Source organism: Erpetoichthys calabaricus, chromosome 12 (genome assembly GCF_900747795.2).
Source record: "Erpetoichthys calabaricus chromosome 12, fErpCal1.3, whole genome shotgun sequence".
Taxonomy (NCBI): domain Eukaryota; kingdom Metazoa; phylum Chordata; class Cladistia; order Polypteriformes; family Polypteridae; genus Erpetoichthys; species Erpetoichthys calabaricus.
The window spans coordinates 128,666,318-128,688,817 of NC_041405.2; the positions used below are offsets into that span (position 1 = coordinate 128,666,318).

A 22,500-nucleotide genomic window follows, 5' to 3' on the forward strand; every position below is an offset into this window, starting at 1 on the left:
GTACAATTTTACCCGAAAAGAAATGGGTTAACAGAACCCAAAATCACAATAGGTCTGTCAAATGATCAAATTTTACACATTCTGAACAATCACGTGTGAGTTGTCCAATGACGTCATCACACCAGATGGCCCATGTATTTATAATGCTAAGAGGTGTTCTTAGCCTTGCTGTCGAATGGACTTCACTGGGTCAAGGCCGGGGTTGGTCTGCAAGCTTTACATCTATGTTAAGAAAATGGAACAAATCAAAGGCCCGGTCATCGTGGTCTTCGGTCTGGCTGCTGCTTTCGCAGTGCGTTACGCCTGCCATGTGTGGAAGTACTCGCCGAGCTCGGGGAAGTCCGTGCAGTCCGCTGAAATGAAGCCAAATGGGGTACATGGAGAAGAGTTATTGGACGTGGAGGAAGACGAGTTGGATGATGATGATGATGATGAAGATGAAGAAGAGACAACGTGTTTACAAAAGAAATTATTGTACTGCAGAGAAATCCAACTCGATAAAGAAAACAAGGAGACGGACAAGCGGACAGAACGCAAAGCACAATATAAAATGGTCCGATACAAGAATGACGAGGCAGGAGGAACAGATGGTGAAGAAGAGGAAGAAGATGGGAAGGATGGTTATTACAAAGAGAATTTTGAAGAAGATGACTATACCGATGAGGAAGAATATGATGACGGTGGGAGTCAGGAACTGGAGGAGGAAAAGGAGGAAGAAGAAGAAGAAGAGGAGGAGGTGGTGGTAGAAGAATTCGAAGAGGAGGAAGAAGATGAGATGGAAAAGGAAGACGAAGATGATGAGTGGGAGGTAAGGAAAAAAAAATTATTAAGTAATATTGCGCTGTATATTGTATAGGCGAATTGGTGGCCCTGAGGCTAGGGATCTGCGCCCCCTATCGGAAGGTTGTCCGTTCGAATCCCGCAAGCTTCAGAAGTGCTCCGTTGGTTCTTTGAGCAATGTCTCGTCCTAGCACACGTTATTGTTCCAGCGTGGCGCTGAGGTTTCTCCCGCTGAGGCGTGTGGTGCGGGCGCAGCAACGCGCTGTCAGGTTATGCTGCCAACCTTTGTATATTGTAATGAAAACTGATTTTAATGGGTTCTCTGCTTAATTATTGCTACACCAGAAATTCACTCTTCACAAAATCGCATTACAAACTTAAGATTGGAACCTGAAATATTCTTTTCAGTAATGTAATGTATGAGAATTACCGTCTGGTGAGCCTGTTACGGATCTAAAGGCAACAGGGAACTCAGGCTTAGTAACTTTGCAACAGCTAACAAGAAAATACTCTTTGCAAATAATCACAATGAAACGATTAAACCAGTTATCCGTCAGCTCCTCCTTTTCTAAACCATTTGCGCAATTTATTCAATCATTCTTAAATCCACAATGGTGTTTGATAAATATTAATTATAATGTTAAAAACTGTACTGCATCCTATTTTATTTTTTTATTTTATTTTATTTTAAATGACTGTTTATTTGTACATTTTAAAGGAATAGAGTGACACTTTTTTTGTCATAGGGGCATTTTCTCACTTTTAGGCATATATAAAAAAAACAGAACAGAACAATAAAGTTTATTTTATTTTATTTTAGATGTCCGAAGGTGTTGTTTTAACTGTTGATTTGGCAAGGATATTATAAATGACCACGAAGAAAAACAACTCGTGGTGCAACATCTATAAATTTTGGGAACAAGAAATGGAAAGAGCGATTAGACTGAAAATATATGGAACGTCCTGGATGGTTTTAATGTTAATGAATCTAGGGGCGACTGTGAAGCGATCCACATTGCTATATAATTGTGGGCACAAAAAATTACTCCGGTCCCTGAAGTGTGCGTGTGTGTGTGTGTGTGTGTCTTCACCCTGGGCTGGCGCCCTGCCCGAGGTTACTGCCTTGCACCCGATGCTTCTTGATGTGAGACTCCAGCTTCCCCGCGACTCTGCTTTGGATAAGTGGGTATAGAAGTTGGAGGAAATGATGCTAAGGAGTTTATCTGAACTGTTAACGCCGTTGCAGAAAACTGACTCTGCTATAGTGTATTGTGCGATACTTCACTTTCAGAAATGATTCAGGCAATAATGAGAGCAAGGATCGACCGATTGTGCTTAGCAGAAAAAAACGAATTAGACAGTTCACTTGGTCTATCTTAAGAGTACTGAAATGGATGCTCAGATTTTTCACAAAGCCGTCACTGGATTTGAAGAAAGCACTGGAGCTGACAACTCAGTCAGCTTGGGAGGTGGAAGATGTAGGAGGTAAAATAAAAATAATAGTACCCGAGAAGTCCGAGACAAACGCAAATCAAGTGCAGTTACTAGGGAAAGAAACACCTGCAGGAGTTCATGTTTGGCTACTGCTGTTGTTCTTGTGGTGAAGATGAGGTATACTGAACATGTCCGTGGTGACTGTAAGCTCTGAATGAATCACATTTACAAACTGGACCCATACCCAATTCCAAAAATAGAAGACATACCACTTTTATCTGGAGGCCAATCCTATGAAGTATCAGATTAAAGCCAGGCTTATTAGCAGTAAATGTTGTATGACAAAACGGGTTCTGAACAATTAGGACATCCAGAGATGTATACAGTTACAATTGTATATCTTTTATTGTGCTTACAACTCCTTAGACAATTTTGGAAAAGTTTTCCAAGGACTGCAAAATTTGTATGCTATGGATGATGTACTAGTTATGGGAAAAGGTGAAACCACATATTTTCATAATCTTGCAGAGGTCCTGCAGAGACTGTCTACAGCAGGTCTTAGGCTGTAAAGAACTAAATGTTACTCTCTAGGTCCTAGCCTAAAGCTTTATGACATAGAACTGATTTTGTTGGCTCAGAGCCTACCACAAGTGACATTAAAGTTATTGCAGAGACCTATTCCCCACAGGACACCACAGAACTAAAATCATTTTCAGATTATTATTTTAGGTCCTTACTAAATGCAACCACATAGCTCCTCTCAATTTTTATTTAACAATGGTATAGGATTTTAAATGATTAATTATCAATAAGATGCCCACCCAGGAGGATAATAATAATATGGGATTTGAAAAAGAAATTTTAACTTGTTTAATTTTTAATTTTTTTTTTTTAATTTACCGGTAATTAATTAATTACTTTATTTTCCTTACCTTTCTCTGTTGTGGGAGAATTAATATCAAGGTAACTAAAGTACACTTGTTTTAAAGAAACAGAATAATACAATTTATTGGTAAAGACAAGGATTAGAAGTATACAACCATATACAACCCAGGCAAGTGCCATCCATCCATCCATCCATTTTCCAACCCACTGAATCCGAACACAGGGTCACGGGGGTCTGCTGGAGCCAATCCCAGCCAACAAGGCAGGAAACAATCCTGGGCAGGGTGCCAACCCACCGCATGATACACACAAACAGCACACACAAAGGACAATTTAGAATCGCCAATCCACCTAACCTGCATGTCTTTGGACTGTAGGAGGAAACCCATGCAGACACGGGGAGAACATGCAAACTCCACGCAGGGAGGACCCGGGAAGCAAACCCAGGTCTCCTAACTGTGAGGCAGCAGCGCTACCCACTGCGCCACCGTGCCGCCCCAGGAAAGTGCCATTTTTGACAAAGTATTTTTAAGAGTGTAGCACTTTGAGCTACATTATTTGTATGACAATGTGCTATATAAATAAATGTTGTTGTTGCCATATATGATACTGCTAAGTAACTCTTCACATACCGTCAATGCTGTACCACAACTTCAGCCACTTTAAAATCCATCTGATGTTTGAATCAATTTAATGGAGCTGCAGAAGTCTTGTTGGAAACACCCATTACCTGTGTAATTAACTACTTCAAGCACCTACAGAATAATAAATTCAGTTCATTTCAAAAGTAAGTAATTTTGGAAAATGTTTTGGGCCAGAATATATAAACTAAATCTAAACTAGCTTAAGCAAGTTCTGTGTAATGGAAAAGATGTTTATCCAAGTAGTACTGGGCACAAGGAACAAACACTGTAAAATGGTATCATTCTATTCCTGGGTTCATTGGAAAATATTTAAATTCAAGGGCTGCAAAAGGAACTCACTGCAGGATGTAAATATATCCATTAACACTGGTACAGTGGCCTATATTCCTATTGACTTCTTTTGGAAGGCCTGGTCAAGGCTGAATAGAAGACAGAAAATAGAATAAAGAGTGCTCATCAGGAATATTTTAGTACTGAAAGAATATCAATAAATCCAAATAAATGCAGTATGCTATATGGTGGTGCAGTGGTAGTGCTGCTGCTTTGCAGTAAGGAGACTGTGGAAGATTGTTGGTTCACTTCCCAGTCCCTCCCTGTGTGGATAGCGCTTTGAGTACTGAGAAAAGCGCTATATAAATGTAATGAATTATTATTTTTATATATGAACTGGGTTCGCTTCCTGGTCCTCTCTGCTTGGAGTTTGCATGTTCTTTCCGTATCTGCATGGATTTCCTCTGGGTGCTCCAGTTTCCTCCCACAGTCCAAAGACATGTAGGTTAGGTGCATTGGCGATCCGAAATTGTCCCTAGTGTGTGCTTGGCATGTGTGTGTGTGTGTGCCCTGCAGTTGGCTGGCGCCCTGCCTGGGATTTGTTCCTGCCTTGTGCCCTGTGCTGACTGAGATTGGCTCCAGCAGACCCTCGTGACCCTGTGTTAGGATATAGCGGGTTGGATAATAACTGACTTGATTGACTGCTATATATGAAAAAGAGTAAACGTTCATCCATTTTATAAGTGTCTTTGTGAAACTCAGGGTCTAAAGGAATTGGGTGTGTAAGGAAGGTCAGAGTGTTCAAAGAAATAACAAAGCACACACAAGGAGAATATTCAAAATTTACATTGGCAGAACCCCGCCTGGGTATTGAAGCAGGGTTTCTGGAAATGTTTGGTAATTTTAACTATTTTAAATTTAAAAATGTACATTTTTAAATTTGCATTGCAAGTTTTAGTATCTGCAATCTTCACCAAGAAAGTAGACATAAAGTGAAATGAAATATTTAATAGTATGAAGCTGCTTTGGCTGATTATGAATGCAGCAGAGGATGAAACATCCATCCATCCATTTTCCAACCCGCTGATTCCTAACACAGGGTCACGGGGGTCTGCTGGAGCCAATCCCAGCCAACACAGGGCACAAGGCAGGAACCAATCCCGGGCAGGGTGCCAACCCACTGCAGGACACACACAAACACACCCACACACCAAGCACACACTAGGGCCAATTTAGAATCGCCAATCCACCTAACCTGCATGTCTTTGGACTGTGGGAGGAAACCGGAGCGCCCGGAGGAAACCCATGCAGACACGGGGAGAACATGCAAACTCCATGCAGGGAGGACCCTGGAATCGAACCCGGGTCCCCAGATCTCCCAACTGCGAGGCAGCAGCGCTACCCACTGCGCCACCGTGCCGCCCGAGGATGAAACAAACTGGAAAATGTACACCTGGCATGACAATCAGGAGATTATTGAATTGTTTTGAAATTTGGAGAATTCTTAATGCTAGTTTATTTACTTCATTGAAGACAGAAATACCACATTTTTTGTTGATTATATTCTTTTGTGAAGTTGTTCTGAGGTGACTTTGAGTTTTCTCTGACACATGCAACACTGCTGGGATTAAACTATTGTGCATATAAAAAAGGAAATAATGCAAATTAAAAGAACATTTCTTATGTCTGAAAGAGAAAATGAATCACTAGCTGATGTTCCATGATATTCCTATTTTAGGACTTAAAAAAAATCACTAATGCTTTTTAAATGAGAGTCTCAAATATCAAAACCCCCCTATTTGAGATATCACAGTGAATATTGCTCTCTGAATAAACAAAGCAAATTAGTAGAGCCTGTCCTCTTCAAATCTAAGTTTCCAGCGTGAGACAGCCCTGTTCAATGACCATAGCTAAACTGCTTTTCCTCCTCTCCCATTCCCCTTTTATTTATTCGTTTCTTTATCTTGCAGTCTGAGTCTTCTCTCATTTTCATTCTGACCTCCATGTCCTTAGCTGGCCCTGCTTGAAGTTCCTATTAACCTACTAGCGAGTGTCCTGTTTGATGAAAAGAATGCAGAACAGAAACTGAGCCACTATCTAGAATTCTCGGCCTCCTTTTGCTGGTTTGAACTGCACTCCCAGCTTGTTTCTCACTGGAAGACGCATTGAACTATCATATCGTTATTAAAACTTTAAGTCTATGCAAAATGGAGTATAAGTACTGATTATGAAAGTATTCTTCATTTTTTTTTTTCATCCAGTTTCTAAACATATTTTTTGGCATAATCTATTTAGAACTCAAATCCTACACTGGTGGCCATGGATATATGACAGAAATCAGCCAGGTGGAAATCCTAGTCTATGGCAGATCATCTTCATCTAAATGGGTCATTTTACAGATTCTAGTTAACCTTAGAAAATGTCTTTGTAGTTAAGAGGAAACTGAAGTCACTGGAGGGCTCTTAAATCAGAATGGTTAGAACAGGCAGCCATCACATAGCCAGAAACAGAAGTGGTAATGCTTCTTGCTGTGGCTACATTCCTCCTTTATGTTGTTTAAATTTACTGTAATTCTAAACTTATGGCCATAACATAACATTCTTACATTTGCGTTCAGGGCTGTGTGGAGTTAGCCTGGCCACATCAAATCCAAGGCAGGTAATAACCCACACTTGCACTCACACAAGGCCAATCTGGGGCTGCATAATCTGACCTGCACATCTTTGGGAGTTTGGGAGGAAAACTGGAGCACTTGGTGGGCATCCCAGAAAGACACAATAAGAAAATGCAAACTCCACACATACACAGACCAGACATGGCATCTGTGAAGCAGCATTTAGCCAAAGTTATCATTATTTAGCCTTTCATTTTTTTTCCAAGTGTAGACATCATTTTAATATTGTTTTTTTCATTTGGTGAAATATATTCATCTAAATTTTCTGTTTTGTGATATTTTGGTCACCATTACTTTCAAATTTAAGGATTTACTGTATGTAACACAAAGTTGCAGGGGTAAAGGAATTTGGAACATATATCTCAGCCCGTCTTAATCATGGCTAAAACCTGCTCAAGATGGATACACAAGCCTACAGATACATGCTAACACTCACTAAGAAATTTTGGATTTGCCAAAAAGTGAAGAAATGGTCGGTGAAACACTGGGAAAACATGCAAACCCCTCACAGAAACTACCCAAATGGGAAATCAAACCAGAGCCTAAGAGCTGTAAGGTGGACTTCTTACCTCCTGAGCAAAACAGAAACAAAATTACATATCATTAAACTTGAATCCAGTGGAAATAAACAATAGAGCAATACAGCTGAAGGAAATAAATATTCATTATATTTATCTATGCATATTTTTTATTATTTGCAGAAAAAATGCTATGGACCAGTTTGGGGTGATAGAAAACCAAATGAGCTCATACGTTCAACACCAGTTGCCTGCCCACCAATCATCACTAAACAGAAACTACTGAGCCTTCTACGACAAGATCATCCCATCTCCTGTGATGTACTGGATATGTGCCAATACCTTCTATCAAAACAGTATCCATCGGTCAGTGGTTTCCAGCCCATATTGATTTATGAGACTCTAAAGGAGGGGGGCGTTGTTGGAACACCAGAATCCCCTTTTGTTCAGATGCTGCTAGTTGAAGGCAAGCATCCGGTTACAGTGAGTAACATCTTCTGTGGTGCCAATGAAGTCTGTGTCTATGATAGTTTATACGCTGGCATATACCGATCAGAAGAGCAGGCGCTTTCCTGGATGGTGAGGCCACAGGAATCCTTCTTTGTTGTTCGCATACCAGCTGTCCAAGAACAGACTGTAGAAAGTAGCGGCCTCTTTGCTGCAGCATTTGCAGCATCACTTTGTCAACTAGAGAGGCCAGAAACGATCGAGTATGATGAGAGTTGGATGAGGGCTCACCTTGTGGGTTGCTTGAGACGACGTCGTATGGCTGCTTTTCCAGAAGTGAAAAAAAAGGACATTGATAACGAAGCCTCCTGTATGGAAGTTGATGTGCACTGTGTCTGTAGAACAGCACATAACATTGAACTGATGATACAATGCTCATCATGTCATGAGTGGTACCACCCAAATTGTCTAGAGGAAGGAGAGTTAGTACGCTATGATTCCAGCGAAATATGGAACTGTTTTAAATGTAGAGCATTGCAAGGTAATGTGAAGCCATTGTGGTAGGTTGGATTCTTTAATCAAGTCTTAGAAACAGCTTTTGCGGTTCTGTTTTTAATTTTGTGTTCTATTAGCAATGAAGAAAAGCTGTTTGGATCTGCCTAAAGACGTAGAAATGTATTACTGCACAAAAAGAAAAGGATCCTTTAAGATCCTGACATCTGTGGCTGATTGGTTGTAGGTGTAATCCTTCATTGGCAAACAGGATAGTAAAGTTCTTGTAGAGGATTTGAAGTACTCAGCACCTAACGTACATTTCAGAATGAATGATCTGATCACCTATTTCAGTTTTTGACATCCTCATCAAAGTTATTCCGGCATTGTCTTCATTGTTCCATACTATCTCTAAGTGCTGGTGAGTTGTGGGGCCCCAGCTGAAATGGACTGGATGTATACAGTATAGTAAGTATGCCACTTACGGCCTTACACAGGGCACAAACACCCTGCTATTTACTGTGTTAATCTATCAAGAGACACTGTTGCAATTCGTTTTTGTTCATCTAAGCTCTTATTTTTGGTCTTTATGCTCGTCTTTGGCTGTGTTTGTTTTCTTGAGGTATTACTTATTAAATAAGCCTTGTTTTGTCATCGGTATGGTTGCTATATACTTGCACACATACCAATGTATATTTAATGTCAAAGGCATCCTTTTACCAAGGCCAAGCCAAGTAGCAGATAGAGACTGCTTATCAGAAATTGTCAAGAATAAGGGGAGCTCTGGGCTTTGATACATTTATTGCTTTTACTAGAAGTATTACACCTTCCTAAAAAAGAATATTTATACTATATTGGAACCATCATGTTTCTAATTTGAGTTTGGTTCTGTCTTTGTTCATTATTTGTTTGTATGTTTATTATTGTTGGATGTGCAGAGTGCAGTGATATTCTTAGTTGCATGTGCTAATCTTCATCTAACAAGTCACTACTCTCTGGAACCATAATTAATTTTACTAAGTCAGCTGAAGGAGTTACATAATGTACATATTTCCTCTTTCAGAGCAGTTTTTTTTTTTATATATGTTGCAGGTAGCGCCAGGTAGTGATGTGAGAGGAAATCTTTCATTGTTATTTTGCGGCTGTGCATAAGCCGCATAGATAGCAACCAAGCAAGAATTTCAACCCAGAACTCTTATGCTGTTGACAGTCTGTTTGCATGAAACAACTCGGCCCCTAGTGGGCTAATTTTGTTGAAACTTTGCACACTTGTTCTTCAAGGAAATTCGTCAAGTCAATTTGGTTTTTGTTGAGATATCTTAAGTACAGTACGCTGTATATGTTTTTTAGAATCTCAAATTGAGGAGCATTAATACATTTTTGAACTCGTCAACCTTAAAAAGAGAGAAACGTTCTCTGCGACTTCAACTACGAATTAGTTTACTATTTCATTTTGCCTTGAGAGCGGTTACTTCAGCGTGTTATTTTTTTATGTATTTTTTTTGTTTTTACTCATTCAACAGCCACTCCTAATGGCAAAACAATTAAAGAGAGATACAATGTACAAGGTAAGCACTGTTACTTATTATACCAGAATGCAGTCTCATTATATGCTAAAAGTTTGGCTTCTGCAAACACACCTTAATGTTACACCATGCACACATTTCCTTGCTTGTTAAAATGATTTTATGGATAAAGAATAGTGATCGGTCTTTTCAGAGTCGTAACACTGAAGGAAATCTGTTTTGAAGTGTGCAAATTGTGTGAAAAGTGGCCAGTACCAAGACTAAAGAATAACAAGGACTGGGGGATGAACAGAGGCTTTAAGAGAAATCTAAAGGGTCAATCACTAGATAGAACCAACAACTTGGAATCTGGTAAAATAATAACATCAAAGTCAAACCAAAAGGAAAAAAATTAGTGCAAAGTAACAAAGCAGTAGTCCACAGTAGTCTCTGTTGGTGTACTACTGTCTTGAAAACCTTACCCTTAACCTTCACTATAAATCTTTGATCACACAATACTCCCTGCAGGCTACCTTCTTAATCCTGATGATTACACCCCATATATTCTACCTTCTTCCTATTTAGCTTCAATCTTCTATCTTCCAAAGACCCTCTTCATTCTTCCAACTTCATCTCCTCTTCTTTTTTTCTGGTATTACACAGCACAATGTCATCAGCAGAAACTGCTTCTAACCCGCATCCACACTCTCTCATACGTATCTTGAACAATCCCCATATACTTCTCTGGTACTCCTTTCTCTCTCATGTACCTCCACACTTCTTGATGTGGCACTCTATCACAAAGCTTCTTGAAGTCAAACACCATATGCAAACTTTCTGTTTTCTTGATGCTCCTCTGTGAGCTGTCTCATTGCGAAGACTGCATCTGTTCTTTTCCATGGCATAAAATCAAACTGCTCCTCCCCTATGTGGGTCTCTTCTTTAAGCCTTCTCTCTATAACCCTTTCTCAAATTTTCATTGTGTGTGACATCAGCTTTATCCTTCTATAGTTTCCAAAATCCTGAAGATCACCCTTCTCTTTATAACTGGGTACAGTCACAGTTTCTCCATTTCTCTGGTATTTTCTTCTGTTCATAGATCTTCTGCATTAGATCCCACAACACATCTACTTCCTCTTCTCCTAAACTCTTCCACAATTCTGCTGGTATTTCATCTGGTCATATTCCCTTTGCATTGAATATGTTAAAGGTCATAATTAATAAGCCAAGGTTATTTCGAAACATAAAGCATTCATGATGGAGCATCTTTCTGTCATGGTCAGTGCAATGCATCCGACAGTGCATACCTGAGGTGTGAAATCTTGGCTCCAAGGTGTCTCAAACAGTCATCAATGGCAAAACTAAGACATCATCATGGGGTGGACATTTGCATTTGTAGGGAGGGTAGTGAAATGTCAAAATATGAATTATTCTTACTGAATTTTCATTGGATGGACAGAGAGCCCATCCCAACCCAACCCTGTCCACCTCAAACCTCTGATTCAACTCATTTGTCAGCTTCTTTCTTTCTGGTTTTGCAAAAAAGGGGGTTATGTCTGTTTAGGCTTGCCTGACATGAATACTCAGTCGAGTTTGCCATTTGAACTGCAGAATTGTTCATTTATTCTGTGCAACCCATCCCTCTAAACCGTCTAATCTGGTGTCTCAATTCTTTTATTGCAGATCGCTCAACAAGTATTGCAAAAAACTTATGGAGAAGGGCAGTGAAACTAATCAAGCAAAAGGCCAAAGTGAAGATGACAGCAAGCAGCAAAGCACCTCCCTTGAGCCATAGCAATGCTATTTCAGGAGAACGGTCTCGGCCAAGCTCAGCTGAAACCTTCACAAATGAATGTATAAACCCACCTTTGGTTCCCAGACCTCCTTCCTTAGAGATATGTTTTGGATCAAGTCCCATTGAGAAGATCACTGCAGAAAGCACCTTGTCAGCTTTGTTTATCAGGCCATCCCCCTCCGGCACATGTTTTGTGTCCAGTCCACTGGAAAAAATAACAACAGATGGCAGAGCATCCTTTTTGATATCCAGACCGTCCAGCTCAAGTTTATGTCTTGGACCAGGCCATGTGGAGAATATCACTGCAGACAGCAACGTATCCACAATCATCTCCATGTCTCCCAGAACAGACTTATGCCATGAGTCAAGCCCAGTGGAGAAAATTGTGATAGAGGGTGGCATGTCAGCATTGCTATCCATCCCTTCAACCCTTGAGTCGAGCCCTTTAGATAAGATCACAATAGAGAACAATGTGTCTGCTTCCACTACCATGCTGTCCTCCCCACGTGGATGCTTTCAATCGTGCCCTGTGGACAAGATCACAACCAAGAGCAGTGTATCCGCCTTGATTTCCAGACCCTCCACTCCAGAAGTCTGTTTTGAGCTGAATCCCTTAGAGAAATTCACGGTAGAAAGCAATGTGCCTGCTTTCATTTCAGGGGTAGGCCTCTGACTGTTGTCCTCTTGATAAGTTACTGTTCAGTCAGCTAGAGTGATGTGGTTTCTAAATTATTTTCTTTACAGATCACCCCAAAGATGTCACCTACTATTGACCCTCTGGTGGAAGACCTTTGCCAACAACTAGAGGCTTTAAGGTTATCAAATATATGACATTGTTGTTGTGGTATTTACTCGACTGCGCCCTTTCTGCATTTTTTCATCTTAAACTGACTTTGACCTCTTGACTATTACCTTTCCATTTTTGTCACAACAGATTTCATTCAAATAAAAGGCAGCTAAATCCGCAATGCTGGACAGGTTAATGGCAGCTAAGAACATACTAGGACCAAGCAGGATGATCACATGAGACAACAGGAGATAGGGCAGAAGAGAAGGTTCGTATTTTATGCATGGGGAACACAGACTGAATGATATGCTACTTTGATTGACCTTGAATAATGTAGGTTGTTTTTTCCTGGGCAACAGTGGGTGAGTCTGTCATCAATCTATTTTATGTCCCTACATTTTATGTAGCATTGAATGCAAAACATGAGCTAACCGTGATGAGATATAAGTCCATCAATGCCACACTCCGGTATAGACCCACCAATTAAAACCTTCAAAGTGTAGAAGGAAACTAGAAGAAGACTTTTGGCACAAACTGGAAGATGTATGGTAATATAGAGCCAAAATTCAAAGTTTTCACACAATCAATTAATTATTTAATCAATAATCTGTAAAACTCATATTTAATGTCCCGACTTTGTCCATCTTAGGGTTAGTGACTCGGGCACTGCTGCGAGTGGCAGCCTTTCCAGTAGTATGTGAATTTCCTCTTGGGATTAATAAAGTATCTATCTATCTATCTATCTATCTATCTATCTATCTATCTATCTATCTATCTATCTATCTATCTATCTATCTATCTATCTATCTATCTATCTATCTATCTATCTATCTATCTATCTATCTATCTATAAATGGAAAACATAAATTAACTCTGACGGAATATACTGTAAGTCTATCAATGCCACTATCATGCATAGACTCACCAATTAAAACCTTCAAAGTGTTGAAGTAAATTAGTAGAAGACCTTTGGCTTAGACTGAAATATTTATGGTAATATGGAGCCAAAATTCAAAGTTTTCATACAATCAATGCATTATTTGATTAATAATCTGAAACTCATTCCAGCTACCTAGCTGAAAAAGTATGATAGGGGCAAAGACCATTGTGCTATCTCATGCTAAATTATAGGTTTAAAGGGTAATTTTTGTCACTTGTATATAGTACAGTGTATTTCTTACTTGGATGTGCTAATCAATATGCAACTCATCGACAGTCTTCAACACCATGATAAGAAAGTGCAACTACTGTACCCCGAAACTTCTGTCTTCCTACCCTGAAAATATCTTAGAACATATTTGTCATTAACAACACAAGTTAAAATCAAATTAAACTTATTCATTTGTACTTTAAATCTTATGGTTTTGGTTCTACTCGTTATCATTCCAAAACTTTCCATTAATGGTTAACGTTGCTGCCTGACAGGCCCACTTTGTGAGTTCAAATCCTACCTGATTGTTGTCAATGTGGAGTTTCATGTCCTAGTTGTGTGTCTGTGTGGGTTTTCCTCCAACACCCCAGATATAAGCAAGTTGACATACTTGATACACTCCCTTACAGAGGGTCAGTGTGGGATTATCTTACAACAACCTTGTCCATTGTTGAGGATGTTTCTTGCCTTGTACCCAGTGCTGCCAGGATTGGTTCTGAACATCTATGACCTTAAACTAGATTAAGAATGGCTGGAAAATGTTCTGTTTCTTTCCCAGTTTAAGGTCTGAGGAAGATAGCGTAGATCCCTGGACACAATGTCATGACTGAGATGCTGCATACGGCTAAGATATATAAAATACGTTGGAGCTAAAGTGTTGCCTTAATTGGCTTTTTATTCAGTTTATAAATGAACTGGATGAGTAGAATGTCTTTAATTATTCAAGCGGGTCCAGTGTCCCCAGCGGTTTGCCTTTGTCCAGTATTACCAGCATGCAGGTGGTTTGCTGCCTCCGACTCATGCGCTGGTTGGTGATATTTGAGTTGTGTTAATCTAGCATTTTATATCTATTATAATTAAAAAAACTTGGGCCGAGACGTGATCATCTCAGATAGACACTTTGAAGTCCCATGAGACTACTTGCATGTCACGCCCTACTTACAATTTCTCGGAGACACTTTAACGTCACGCGAGACAAGGAAGTGAGACAAAAGGACAGCTGCTGTACTAGCTTTTAAATGATCGACGAGCAGCGCGACATGCAGAACACGCAGCATGGCACAAGCAGCAGCTGGCTTAAAGGTCATAACTCATTCATCACAGCTTTAATACTGGCAAATATCAAGAAATAAAAAATGAATGAAATGAAAAAAAACAACCATCATCCCCGGGGGTTGGCGAGCAGGGGGTGGAGCCCCCTAGTAGTTAGAAAAAATGATCCCATAAATTAATGGTTGATTAATCAAAGTCAAGGGAGGGGATGATACAAAGGATCAAATAAAGCACAAAGCAGATCCTGCTTCCCCACAGATTCTGTCTAGTAATATGTCTTGTTCCTATCTGTCTGCTGGGCTGATCTAACCTTCTACAAGTGTCACCAAAACCCATGCCCATTCACCTGCCACACCTTTCTTGACCCATAATAAACTGAGTCTTTCCTTCAACTCAATCTCCTGACTTACTGCTCAGGCAGAGAAAAACTCTTAACAGACATCCAATATGTTTTTCTATCCTCCACATGCTGAGATGATCTTCTTGGACATTCTCTGTACTGACAGCAGTTTCTGGCCCCCATTACTCCACTTAACTCCTGCTAGCTGGTAGAATGGCACACACTTAACAGGTGGGGTTCATGTTATTGTCCATCTGACCTGGAGAATGCGTCACATTTACTTTATAGTTGTTAATGTAGGGGCTTCTGCTGCCATCTAATAAATCCTCAGTAAATTTGACTATTATAGTGCATGGTGATACAACAATTAGCTGGATTCCAATCATTTTGAAACTGAATTCCATGTCCAGTTGCTGTATGTGTAGGCCTTACTTGGTGTGTCTTTTTCGTTCATTCCTGCATGTTACTTTAATTAAAAGCTTTAAATGGATCCAACATGAGTGTGGATATGGGTATGCATAATTGGTCCTTGAGAATGACAGGACCCTTGTCCATTGATGGTTCCTGAATCAAATGGGATATACTTTACCCTCTGTGACTAGTCTATGTGTGTATTATTTTATGTTCTTTAACATTAAATTTTAGGCACGATTTAAACTTTTTCAAATCTCTTTTATTCTGGCAGACAGAGGTAGACTGAAGCAGCACAGGACCAAGAAACCATCCAGTGAGCACATCATCTGTTCTGTTCAATGGCTGCCGATTACATTTCTATGTATCCGGTTAGAAATATGGACAAATGTTCTTGATATCACTGGTCACTTCACAAAGCCAGTTGCCTATAAAAGCTTCATCTGTTTCACAGTCGGATGACTTCATTCTAAATGGCAATGCAATGAAAGAAAATGTGGGGTCATCTCTGGCAAGACTAGACGCAAACCTAGGAGAACCACCTTAAGAGATGATGTCTGTGCCCTCTCTGGGGGACATAGGAGAACAGAGTGGAGAGGAAACATCATGGAAGAAGAAACAACCCTCCATTATCTCCATCATCTGTCAATATTTGTACATGCATGTGAGTGACATGTATGAAAATGTAAATGAATGTATGGGAATTGGGTATTATATCCTTAAGAAAGCTTTCTCACATTAATTAACTCTGGACTGTACATCTGGGGGTCATCCCTACCAAAATTAAAATAAATTTATTAAAAAATGAAAATGTCACAATTTGTCTGCTTTCTGAGGAAATAATGCTATCACCTAAAAGTACAGGTCCACATACATCTTGTATTTGTTTAAACCAAGAGTTCCCAAACTTTTTTCGGCCACAGACCCCCTAGTCATTTACTTTACTCAATCAAATTAATAAATTTGTAGAGTACTCAATATTAAATATTTCACTAGATATCAAACTTTTCATTTTAATCACAATAATGCCATATTCCGTAGTCCTTTTATCTTGTGCAACATTTAATATCGAAACCTGCACTAACAAAAATTAAAGCAAAAAAATACGAGCAGAGTTTTTTTTTTACATTTTTGACATTTATGAAATAAATATGTAAATTCAAAATAAGTGCAAATATTGAAATCACTTTATTAAACATAAAAATGAAGTGAAAAAATCAGCATATTCAGACAGAATTAAACATCAACAAAATTACAACAACGAAAGATTTTAAGCAGAATTATAAAAATAAGAATACCAAATAAATTAGCTTAGAAAACTGAATTTAATGAGATGGGTGCACCTGGTGATCTGCCAACTACTGTATTTATCTATGTCCGGTTTTAAATTAGTGAGTTGCATTCTCAAATCTCCACGTTCAGTGATATACAATCGATGTCTGTTCTGAAGCAGGTTTAAAACTACACTGGAGCCTCTCTCTACCAGATACGATGATGGAAATGCCAGCAAATACTTTTGTACAACAGTCCGTAGAGATGGGTACAGAAGTGGAATATCTTGTTGTAGCCAAAACTTTTGATAACCCTGTTTGAATTGTATCTTGAGATCCTCATTCGTGCTGATGGTTATCAGCTCATCTTGCAAAATTATATTTGGTTCTGCACTAGTAGTGTATGGGTTTATTATCCAGTCCGGTATTTCCAATGAAAGAATATCTTCGAACCTAGTTTTGAAATCTAAGTGAAGAGCCTCCAAGTGGTTGACATAAAGCAAGATGTTTTCTTCTTGGATTGTGCCTATCTTAAATAAGTTGGGGAACTGGGAAAGCTCAGATTTTGGAATATTTTGCTTAAAAATATTAATCTAGCAACAAAAGTCGATATGATCGATTTTGCTTTGAGATTCAGATTGTCTTCTTTCAGTTGTAAATTAACACCATTAAATTTGCCAAATAAGTCGGTTAAATAAGCAATATCTGTTTTACTCTTAAGTAAAATTTCTTTCAAACTGGAATCCTTGTCTTCCAAAAACTCTAAAACAGATTGAAAAAGTGCAAAAAATCTCGCCAAACATAAATCTTTTGAAAGCCAGCGGACTTCAGTATAGAAAACCAATCAATAGAAATCTTTCTTTCCTCGCATAATTGTGCGAACAGTCTAGTGTTCAAAGCGTTACTTCAAATTTTGTTCACAGCTGTTATAATAAACTGAAGCGATTGATGCAATTTGTCGCTAAGGTTCTTGGCTAGTAAATGTTTCCTATGGATTACGCAGTGAACTGCAAGCACTTCAGGTACGTGTTGTTTCAGGTAACTTATGAAACCGCGATAACGACCAACCATAGCTGGTGCTCCATCTGTCGCAACAGATATTATATTTGTCAATGGAATCGCTTTTTCCCTGAAAAATAGCTCCATTAAATTAAAAATCGATTCGCCTCTGGTGTCAGTTTCTAAAGTTCTAGCAAAAAGCAGCTCTTCATGCACTTCCTGATCTTGAATAAAGTGAACGTACGCCAGCAACAAAGCTTCATTACTGGGTAATGTTGACTCGTCCTATTGGAGGGAAAAAAACATTTTTTTGCAAATTACACAAACAGTTTTCCACGTCGTGACTCATTTCGTCGATACATCTTTGAACTGTATTATTGCTCAAAGGAATCCTTTTTATAACATCTTATGCAGGTTTGTGGAGTTCAGTGTTCAATACCTCCGCGACTGCCGGTAGAATCAGTTTCTTCCCTATGTTGTGAAGCTCGCCAGATTTCGTGATGAGTAGGGATATGTTGTATAATGCCCTTAATCCGTCATTATTTTGCTTCGATGATGAAACAATCAAATTATCTATCGTAGATCTCTTCAGGATTTTATCTTTAAGTGATTGAAAGTATGACAAATCATTTTCTTTTTTGTAAGGGTGAATTCTGTTCAAGTGATCTGCTAGTTTTGATGATTTCATAGCGTCGTTGCTAAAGACTTTTTCGCATATGAGGCACATTGATAAATGTTTGTTTGATAATGACAGGACAAATTCTAGCTTCAAATAGTCCAATCTGTAATGTCTGCATTTCTTTTTTGGTTCAGTCATATTATTAGCTGAAGAAATAAAAACTTTTATTAACAAACAATTTCGACAGCCCCTGTGATAAAAAAAAAAACCAATAAAGTATGTACGGTACTTACTTGAAACAGAAGATTTTTGTTCAAACTCGAATAAATAAACTGTGTCCTCTGATTTTTCTTTTTCGTAGTACTATCAAACGAACCAATTTATAGTGTTTTATGAAAGCATGACCGTACAAGAACGATAAATTCTGCTAATATCGACTATCGTCTCGTCCCACCGCTTTTCATGTCCGCACTTGCTTTGATACGTTCGATAAGACAATGCACAGACATGTTTGTGCTACATGTATTTTCATGCATTCTTACATGTGACTCTTTTAATGACACATTTTACCTTTTCGTTCGCAGGTTTTGTATGTAGTGTGTTTTTTTGAATTATTTAACTTCTTAATTAGGTACCTATTAGAATCATAGATATTTTGAAGTAACAAACAAATAGCAGTAGTAAGGGGGTCTATTTTTGCTGTCGTCGACCCCCAAATTTTTTTATTGAAACTATCGACCCCTAGAAAGTACAAATTGACCCCATGGGGTCGATATTGACCACTTTGGGAACTCTTGGTTTAAACATTTTGAGTTACCATAAAGGCATGTATATTACAACTTAAAATTCATATTCTGTTTTTCCAAGTGTTGGCTACATTTAACATTACTGGCATAAAACATGACTTTTGTAATTTAGGAGTGCCCTTCTGATGTATGCATGAACTGTTTCTGATTGGCATGACTGCTGTGCAACTCCAAATTCCTGGGTGCCCAAAACAATCATATGACCTGTTCTAAAAGTTTTATTTATAACATTTTGTATGTAATCTGGTAATTTAAATTGATTATGAATGAATTTATTTTAACATTCATGAATGCATTTTATGTAAACTTAAGGTAATATACATTTGTTCTAGTGAAGTTCAAAATTCTTGGTTAATGATGTCAAACAAAACTTGCAGATTACTATAGATATAAAATACATAGCATTTTAGGACAGAGTATTTTATTTTAAAAATGCATAAATACAAATACTGTAAATATACATATATATATATATATATATATATATATATATATATATATATATATGAATATAAAAATTATAAAGACCTTAAGACCTAACATTGCTAGTATATGAAACACTAGCTGTTCCCTGTGGCTCCATCAGTGTAGTAGTGAAACAGGACAAACTAGCTATATGGAGGCAAGGTACGCTGCAAAGCGTGGCGAGAGGTAGAGCGACTCAAACAGAGGCTGGCGCATGAGTGAGGAGGTCGCCACCCGGTTCCCCAGTCCTGACGTCACGCTTCCCCCTCCCCTCGGCCAACAGCCTTTGTCTCAGATTAGTGCAAATAAATTGTTTCTGCAAGCGAACTATGATGCTTAGTGAGATGAGAAAAGTTGCAAAAGCAATCAGAGTGTTCAAGCAAACTATAGAAAAAAAAAACCCGATCTAATTCTGTTAATTAGTTCTCTCTTGAAAAGAGGATAGACATACAGACGGACAGACAGACAGACGTTGGATTTTATATATATAGAGAGAGATAAAGCACATTTTTGTAGCTGTCAGAAGACTGAAGCAGTTACCAGTCATGTGGGATGATGTATCTGCAGGTTTACTGCAGAGACACAGCACTTACTGTCGATCTGGAGTGATCTGGAGCCAAAGATCTGAACAACAGTGAAATCCTGAGAAATATCCCATCTGTTCCATGGCTTTCTGGGCAATGCTGTCCAAGGGATAAGCACCCAATGATGTGGTTAGTTTAAACAAAAGTGTTGTAAGGATCAGGAAGTCCATTTCATGAAGGCGATGATAAGGGCCAGACTGCATGAACTGATGAACTGATGCACAGAGGGGACAATGCAAAGCAAGGCGAGGCTTGTTCCGGTGTTTAGCACTGTATTTGTTGTTTTGGGAAACTTTCCCATGGCCCCTAATAGTGGGGAGGCTTTTGTGTGCTAATGTTAAACAATAAATATGCCCAGATACAGTATCTGAGGGCTCAAACCTGCCCGTCCTGCGTGGTGTCTTTGTGTGTGCGCATCCCTGTCCCTTCAGTCCCCATTCTCGTCACATATTCAGATTAATGGAAGTCGTTGTTTTGATAAGAGTGCTTGTAAGTTAGTGATTGTGTTATTAAAAAAAAATTGCAGTCCTAAGCAACTGCTTAGTTCACCTAAATGGCAGAGCTGTACCTGGGTGTATGTTGGAAGAAGTATGTGAATTCCTAGGCAAGGAGTCCTCAGTTACCTGGAGGTTCGGAGTGAAACAAATGAAAAACAAAAGAAAAATGCAATAAAATCACAAAAGATGGTGTAGTAATGAGTGCCACTGTTTCTCAGTTACAGAGCAAATATACAATGGCTGGTCATTTTTCTGTGGAGTATACACATTTTCCTCAGCAGTTTTTATTGAAGTGCTCCTGTATTAATACCACATCTAAAACACTTGCAGATTATTTTAATTTGCAACTATTGTCTAGATCTGGCATGTCAAACTCACTACCATTAGTGGGCCGCTTCGACTGCCATATGTGCATCAACAGGCCGCACTGTAAAAAATACTATTATACAAAGTTACTGTAGCTTTCTTTCCAATACTGAAAACTTTAAAAAATGTAACACTTAAAGTTCAAAGTTTAAAGAAAAGCAATTTATTTCCATACAATCTCCGTACAACAGCGTACAATTAGTCTTAGCCTCTTAGCTAGGTCCTTATATTATTATATTATATTCATTATATTATATTCATTGCTTATATAGGAGTCTTACAGTGTGAGATACATTTCTTTTGTCCCGACACTTGGCATCTCTTGTTAGTAACCAGTTCGGCAATATCAGGCTTGAAATCTTGCAACTTTTATGAGCAATGAAAGGTGCTCAATGGTAAGTCTTGAGCGATGTGGGGTTTTGGTAGCTTTCATTAACGAAAACAATTGCTCATAAAGGTAAGTGCTTCCGAACATTGACAGTACTCTTGATGCCAACTTATGGATCTGCACATACGAGGGTGGCAGGTAAGCATACAAGCCTGGCATACCAACTTCGTTGTATTTTGCCTTCAGAATAGAATCTGGCTGCAGTTCAATCAATTCCATTTTGATACTCTCAACGTTGTAAGAGTATGGTGACGTAAACAGCGCAAAGTCCTGTTCGTGTGAACTGAAATTACGAAAACGCTCACTGAATTCATTCCTCAGTAATTCAAGTTGGAAAACTAATCCTCCAAAAATCAAATTTTACTTTACTAAATACTTCAAAGTTAATATTGTAAAATAAGCAGATATGCAAAAAGCCCCCTGACCTACACTAATTTTACAAACTCAAAATCACAAAAATGTGTTAATAAACAACTCACCAACTTCTCACGTCCACTTCAGATCTTCAGCTGTAGTCTGCACTGTTCGTTACAATACTAGCACAAAATTACATAAAACTTGAGCAAAAAAAGTAAAAATATGCGAGCTATTACTACTTGTGATGGTCAGTTCTGCCCAGTGGCCAGTCTCAGCAGCCCAGCCAGTAGTGTAGCCTGCCAGGGGCGGCTCTAGGCTCGTGGCGGCCCTGAGCAGAGAGAGAATCTGTGGCCCCTTCGCCCGCCAATGTCAATATGGTATCTTATGCACGGCGGATGGCCACGTCCGTTGCGGACACTGCATAGCCGCCTCATGCTCATGACACGCTTCTATATGCGTGTCCGAAAATTGAAAACCAAGTGGCGGCCCATGATATTCTCATTACGGCAGAACGTTATAATACTACATATAGTTTACTGCTGCAACTCGAGCGACATTAGTAGATACAGCATACTAATTAACAAGAAACACAATGTTTTTCGGCCACATTCCCGTCAGCTGTGTCGTTATTTTCTCTTTCTGTTTTATATTCAATATATATTGGCGTGGCGGCCATGTGCAGTTGCACAGTTTGCACATGCCTAAGGCTGCTCCTGCTGCCAGGCTGCTGCAGTCAAGCACTTCAGTTGCGACGTCGCGGCTCATTAACTTTGGACAAGGCTCGTGGCTATACTAGCAGATGACGTTTCCGGTACCGTAATGCCATGGGAAAACGCGCTTTTGTCAGAAGGCAGAAATAAGAAAAGTCAATAAGTAACGCCGAAGATGCAGAATGATTCAATCACAAACGATAGTAACCATTTTGTGCAAGTTCAGTGCTAACTAGGATCTGTCACGCGAGCC

General features: G+C 39.1%; 1 long non-coding RNA gene across 1 annotated transcript; it reads left to right on the plus strand.

Annotated features, from left to right (window-relative positions):
• The first annotated feature begins 16,213 nt into the window (after positions 1–16,213).
• LOC127529887 (uncharacterized) lies at positions 16,214–18,350 on the plus strand. Its single transcript, XR_007936494.1, has 2 exons — positions 16,214–16,353; positions 18,222–18,350. It is a non-coding gene; the product is annotated as an uncharacterized LOC127529887 (long non-coding RNA).
• Positions 18,351–22,500: the final 4,150 nt, after the last annotated feature.